The sequence below is a fragment of the Pteropus medius genome, unplaced genomic scaffold (genome assembly GCF_902729225.1).
Source record: "Pteropus medius unplaced genomic scaffold, Ma_sr-lr_union100, whole genome shotgun sequence".
Taxonomy (NCBI): domain Eukaryota; kingdom Metazoa; phylum Chordata; class Mammalia; order Chiroptera; family Pteropodidae; genus Pteropus; species Pteropus medius.
Window position 1 is genome coordinate 14792966 of NW_024342473.1, and position 7427 is coordinate 14800392.

General features: G+C 39.4%; 1 pseudogene; it reads right to left on the minus strand.

Moving 5' to 3' along the window:
- Positions 1–1474: 1474 nt before the first annotated feature.
- On the minus strand, positions 1475–1593 carry LOC120604665 (uncharacterized; annotated as a pseudogene).
- Between the last annotated feature and the right edge of the window lie 5834 nt (positions 1594–7427).

Sequence of the window (7427 nt, forward strand, 5' to 3'; positions counted from 1 at the left end):
TATGTGAAAGTCAAATGAAAGCTAAGTGGTATAAGTTTATACTATGAAGAATATACTCCAAACAGATAACAGTGATATGTGGTATAGAAAGAGAAAATTAAAATGACATAGCTGCATTCGAAAAACAATATTATCTGTGCACAAGGCTGAAATGAATTTTATATACCTCCTCTCAGGGTCCCTTCTGGGACGGAGCCCTATATGCCCATGGTGGTGTTCAGCTTTCCTGTCATCCCTGGTTTATTTTTCCCGCCACCTCCCCTTCTAGTCCTTGAATCATTTCTTAAAATAAACAAGCTGCAGACAAGCTTTTTATCTTAGACTCTGCTTTTTGGGGAAGTCTAGGCTAAGATAGCGAGAAAGGAGGAAAAAAAGTGAGGCCAAAAAAATAAAGGAGGGGGGAGGATGGTAAATAGAAAACAAAATATGAAAAAAAAAGTTATATTAGTCATGATAATAAATGTAAAAAGATTACCTATTAAAAGACTATCAGATTAAATAAAATGAACAAAGTTTGTGAGATACACCTAAAGCAAAATCACAGAGAGATTGAAAATAAAAAGTTAGAAAAAGATCTACCCATCCAACGCAAACTAAAAATAGATATATTGTTATGCGTTGAATTTTGTCCCCCAAAATGACATGTTGAAGTCTTAACCTCCAGCAGCTCAGAATGTGACATTATTTGGAAATTGAGTCATCGCAGATGTAATTAGTTAAGACGAGGTCATACCGGAGTAGCTTGGGCCCTTAACCCAATGTGACTAGTGTCCTCAAAAGAAGAGGAGAGACACATTCACACATAGGAAGATGGCCATGTGATGGTGGAGGCAAGGTTGGAATTATATTTTCAGAAGCCATGGAACGTGAGGATGCAAAGGGGTCAGCTCTACCAACACCTTGTTATCAGACATTCAGCCTGCAGAACTGTGAGAGAATAAATTTCTGTGGTAACTTGTTATGGCAGCCCTAGGAAACTAATACACATACCTAGCAACATTTATATGAGACCAAATAAAATTTAAGGCCAAAACATTATTAGGAATAAATAAGAATAATGCATAATCATAAAACCAACATCCCATTAAGAATATATAACAATTATGAATTTGTATGCACTTAACATAACTACATTATAAAGAGACATTTATTAATTCATATTCATAGCAGACTATTTTAAATACATTTTATCAGCGCCCAATAGATTAAACAGACAAAAAATAGGAAAGATATGTAAGAGATGAAGAGCTAATTTAGTAAACCTGATCTGGTATAGATGTATTGCATCCAAGTAGAGAACACATATCCTTTTCAAGCACATGTTGACCATATTACCAAAGAAAGTCTCAACAAACCTTATTATTTATTTTATTTATTTTATTTTATTTTATTTTATTTTATTTTATTTATTTTATTTATTTTATTTTATTTTATTTTATTTTATTTTATTTTATTATTTTATTTTATTTTTTTAAGCCTACAGCATCTGGTATTCCTAGGTGGTCTCCCATCCAAGTACTAATCAGGACCAACCCTGTTTAGCTTCTGAGATCAGACAAGATCGGGCATGTTCAGGGTAGCATGGCCATAGACATCAACAAATTTTAAATAATTTGTAGTATAAAAATCATGTTTTCTATCCACAATGAGAAACAAACATACCCTCAAATAATTGTATATTAAAGAGAAAGTCAATAAAAATTACAAAATATTAAGACTTTAACAACCATGAAAAACTACATAATAAAACTTGTGGAGTGCTAATAACACATTACTTATATTTCAAGCATTAAAATACCTTATTGGGAAACAAGATTGAAAATAAATTAATTAATAGTGTAATACAAGAAGCTAGAAAAAGAAAATAAATGAGATAATATATTTAAAGTCCTTCACATAATGCTTGTCACACAATAAAATCTTAATAGATACTTAATGAATGAAAATTGTAGGTGTTGTTATTTCACTCATCACCCTCCAATTAAAAGTGCTTTCCTTTTCAGAATAAGGTAAAAATTTCATAAACAACGATGACACACCAAGATAGAGATATCTCCATGCCTAGAACTTCAGAAATTAATTTTTATACAGTTTTGCATTGTCCAATAATATTCCAGAAGAATAAATTCTCTGGTCTAGGTTGGTCTCCTCTTTATAAAATACAAACACATTCTTTAGCCATTGAATGGGCTAAAGACCGAACCCAGGAGTTTAGCAGCGAAAGGATATAATATATATCAGTTGAGAAGCTAGGCTCCCTGATGGAAGATGCTCTCTGAAAGACTAAGAGCATCTAGGAATTTCCATCATCAAGCCTTCTCTTGGAAGGAAACAAGGCCTTAAATAATTACAGAGTATCACCTTTCCTAAAGGTACTGTCAATATACCACTTCCCTAAAATTATCCTTCGAAAAGAGTGACCTGAGACAAGCTCTTAATTACAAGATATTCTCTCAATAAGTGTATTTTTGAGAACAGAAGCTCACTTGACAGAATTTGTTAAAAAGGAAGCAGAGAAATTAATAGAAATGTATTAGTTATTCCTGGGGCAAAGAATCAATTCATAAATTTGAGCACTGGCTATCACTATAAACAAGCTTCTTAAAGATTATTGCTCAAAATGGTCCTGTAAGTGGTTATGTTATAGAAATACTATATATACTCATTTTAAAAAAGCTTAGAACGTTTGTCTTACAATGGGTTATGCAAGTGGGTACTTGTGGCTTGGAATAAATTTCCAGTGACAAGAAGAAACATAAGCTCAAAAAGTACTGAATTTCAAACAATGTAGTGATTAAAGAGGATGGACTGTGAGAGGACTCAGGAAGTAGCTCCAGGGATGAAGACCGTGATATTGAAGTCAAGTATGAGGAGTTTGAACAAAATTATTTTATGAAATGCAAGAGAGGAAAAAGATCAAGCTTTCTCTGTTATTTTACATCACGATTTGTTGTAAGTAATGAATTAGATATCATTAGTCGAATTTAACTTTACCATTTATATTCTTAAAAGTTTATATATTCAACTTGGCATGCAAAGTGTTTTTTGTTTAGTCTTTCACTTGAAAAAGGCAAAAAATGAAGCCTAGTGTTCAGGGTTGACTTTTACTCAGGCATATGTATTAATCCATAAAAGGAAAGGTGATAAGGGTCCCTGACCTTCTCGGCCAAGCAGGCCCACTTGTGCACAAGGTAACAGAGCACACTTAGACTTGGTTTTGTGTATGCCTCTTTGGATGGGCCTGTTCTTAGTTCCTGGAAGCCTGAGCACATTGGGGACATGTGGGAACTTAGGAACTATTTCATTCACTGACCCGTGAGCAGTTAACTGCCTGGCTCTTCCCAAGATGAGTTCCTAAGTGCCATGGACGGAGTGTGTTCCCCACTCCAAATTTGCACGTTGAAGCCCTGATCCCCCAATGTGATGTTATTTGGGGGGGGTCTTTGGGAGGTAATTAGGTTTAGATGAGGTCTGGGTTGCGGGGACATGATGTGATCATGATCAGTGTAAAAAGAAGAGACCACAGCCCCCTCTCTATCCGCCATGTGATGATTCAGCATCCACAAGCCAGGAAGAGGCCCCTTACAAGAAAGTGAATTGGCCGGCGCCTTGATATAGAGCTTCTCAGCCTCCGGAACTATGAGAAATCAACACCTGTTGTTTAAGCCATCCGGACTGTGGTATTTCGTTATGGCACCATGAGCTGACTAAGACACTGAGGATGCTGGGCAGCTCCAGGACAGTAGTTCTTGTAAAGGGTTGGTTCTGCCATCAGCATGAAGCCTGGCATCTACACATCACCTTGTCCTTGCCATTTATGTCCCTAACACCCTTTGGAGTAGGAAGGGAATGTTCTGCTGACCTTTTAGAAAGTGAGGAAACTATATAGTCACAGATTAATGACAGGAAAGGTAATTTTGCTCACGGTCGAGAGAGGAAGACTTGTGCTTGGTTCTCAGGGCCCTCACCACCACTTCTCCTGTACCCCTAACCTAGTAAACTTGCTTCTCTGAGGGAGAGGGGGTAAATGAACATAACTCATCCTAACCCTCCCTATTCCCAGGCACGTGCAACACCCAGTGCACCTTCTTGGCAGCCATGTAACTAACCTACACACAGCACAGGGCATCCATCCACACATACTACTTGCTTCCTGTGGACTTGGTACTGACTGTGCTTGGTACTGGGAATGCAGTGGTGAACAAGACAGACACAAACCATTGTTGAAAGCCAAGTTTGGGCCCGTCCTTGTTGCAGAAAGACACATTTCTATGAAAAATAGGTCCACCGTAAGCAGTGAGGATATGATAAACTTCTGTCAGCTTCCCCTGTGAAGCAGCAGAACTGATTCCCTCTGTCAGTGGCTCCAAAAGACAAAGGCCAGCACAGCAGAGAATGGTCACTAAAGCCACGGGTAGGAAAGATGCATGACGCCACAAAGGAGCATGTGGTTTTCCTTCTCATTCAGGGGGTCCCCAGGCATCAAGGAAGGCGAGGAGGGGAGATCCCAAACATCACTCTTTTTTTTGTGGCCTCTGAGATAGCTGCCTTCTGCAAAGGGCCCCGCTGGGGGCCTCTAGGAAAAATCTCCCCACTCCCATCCCTTTCCAGCTGCCAACTCTGTCTGAACTGTAGATAAAGCAGCTGGTTATAACTAAAATGAGAGAGTATAAAATATCTGGGGTTGTTTCCAATTAGCCTTTTGAAAGCAGTCCTATGGAGGGAATCAGACATTGTTTAAGTGCTACTTTGCACATTAGGTTATCATCACTTTCAGCATCTCTGAACAGAATGCCCAGAGTACATTCTGTTGGGACCCCTGGGCAGTCTCAATTTCTGGGTAAATCAGAATCATTATCTCCTACCTGTTAATTTTGCTGATACAAGTTGTATATCATTAGATCTTGGGGTAACTGAATATGATAGCAGACTTTTCTTATATGATGTCTACTAAACTCTATAAATTCATGTGAATGTCAAAGCAAACTCGTTTTAGGAAAATACTTTTCCTTTGCCAGCTCAACCTCCAATAATGGTGCCCCACATGAAGGTTTGTGCTGAGAGAGGCTTGACAGATTTGTTTCAGGTGGGGACAAGGGTTGTCTCAGCTGAATTCATAAGGAAATCAGTGAGACCCATTGGAAAACTGCCCTGATGAGCAGGAGTGAACCATCATGGTTAAAACTCACTTATACGAATGTGAAAATCATTATCACAAACTCCCTGAATAGTTCATGAAACTCAGATACACATAAGCGGAAGACTTAAGTTATTGTAACTCTGGACGCCCTTCTAGAAGCTGTATATAAAGAACCTAGCTGCAAAAAGCTCAGAAAACCAGAGTAGGATGAAGTTCTGGATATCAGAACTGTGCCTTCAAATTCCAGTTTACTTCAAGCCTCTGCCCATGCTGTTCCCATCTTCTAGGATGCCATCTTTCCCTCTTCCCACTTGGCCAACACCTCGTCATTTTCAGGGCCAGCTAAAGTCTTCAAAATTGACCTTGGGATCAGTCTGGGAAGGAATCTAAATGTCACCTGGTTCTAAGATCTACTCCCTTCTGAAAGTGAATTCCTTTTATAATTTTGAGCCAGAGTTTGAATACCACTGATGACTGGCGACACACTGCCTCCCTGAGATAACCCATTCTAGCTCCATGTAGCTTTATTTTTATAGATAATAATGTATACTATTTATTGTGTGTCAACTTATGCCTGATAACTGTCACAGGATGTAATTCTCACAACAACCCTATGAAGGAGTATCTTTATTACCTTATCTCATTACAGAAGAGATCAGGCCTGAGGGAGGCCCAAGGTCACAGAGCCAGGAAGTGGCAGAGACTGGATGTCTAACTCCACAGACTGTGCCCTTTGCCACTGCACTGCACCCGTAAGGATATCCTGACTCACAGAAATTTCTCACTGTGCCATACTTGCACTCAAGAGAGAGTTGTAGAGTAGTTAATAGTTGGCAAGTTTTCTCTTAGACCTCTGTTCTGTATACAATGTAGCTTGCAATAGCTTGAACTTGGAAGTTTTCATTGGTCACCACTTTAAGAATTTAGTTGCATTCTCCAATGAAACTGTAAGTTCCTGGAAGATGGGACCATAACTTATACTTATTTTGTAGGTTTAATCTTTGCGTATTTGATATTCAAGCTTGGTTCCTTTTTTAGAATCCAGTATAGACAGTGCTGAATGCATGCCAAGTGTTAAGCACACCTTCTCTCAGTGCTGGAGAGAACATCAGACAAAGAATCAGGAGTCCCAGATTCTGCTTCCAGCTCTGCCACTACGACCAGACAAGTCCTTCCCCTTTTTCTGGTCTCAGTTTCTCCATGTGAACTGGACGATCTGTGCCATGACCACCTTTTGATGCTGGGCAGCTAAGTTCTGGAGCTCTCCCAGGCCACAGGACTGGTGGGTAAGGCCAGGGAGAATGAGCTCATTACTCAGACTGATTCAGGCTCTCAGGCACCCACCCAAGAAACAGTGAAGGGCCTCCAGAACACACAGCTGGAACAGGGAGCTGGAAATTACCCCTGTAGCATGAGCTAACTTCTGTTAGATACCTCTGGTCTATTTGTCCCTTACGCTCCCTAGACTGACAACCAGCAGAAATCCTACGTGGTTAATACTCTCCCAGCCTCTAACCTCTTAGGACCTTTCTCAATATTTAGTAAAAGGGTTTCACACAGCATCAATGAGAATCTTCGGAAATTTCCCTGGGAAAGCCCTCACTGGCTAGCTAACCAAGGAAATTAGGAAGCTGATCTGGGTTTAGCTTTCACCACTGTGTTGGGCGATTTTTCATTCAATTGTTCACTTATTTCACAAACTTTTTGTGTGTGCCCATCATGTCCTAGGTACTGTGCTGAGTAGTGGGGCTTACAGTCTCACTGGTGAGGGAGATATTAAGCAAATAATCACACAAAACTCTGATTAAAATTTGTGGTAAGTGCCATAAAGAAAAAATACACAGGGTACGTTCTAGTCCCAGTTCTGGCTCCCACTAGCTGTGAAACTTTCTGTGAGTCACCTACCTTCTCTGAGCCTTAGGGTTTTTGGTTTTGTTTTGTGTTTGTTTTATTTTTGTGTAAACTGGAGATCTGCTACATCAAGCAAACATTGTGATGCTTAGATGAAAACAATGGCTAAGGTAGCACCTTGAAAACTGTAATTCCACACAAATAAATATAAGGGATTCATATTATTGACTCTTGCCCTTGAAATTCACTGCATCTGTGAAAAGGAGATTGTCTGCAGAACTTCAATTGACATTTAGAAAAATGAGAGTAAATGGGTTTTCCTTATTTGGAGGCTTCACTTTCTATGCAATATACTCTGATTGTGTTCAGACGCATGAGGGGGATACAGAGGGATTGGGAAACCTGGTCCCAGATGATCCCGAGAGGGAAAAGCCAA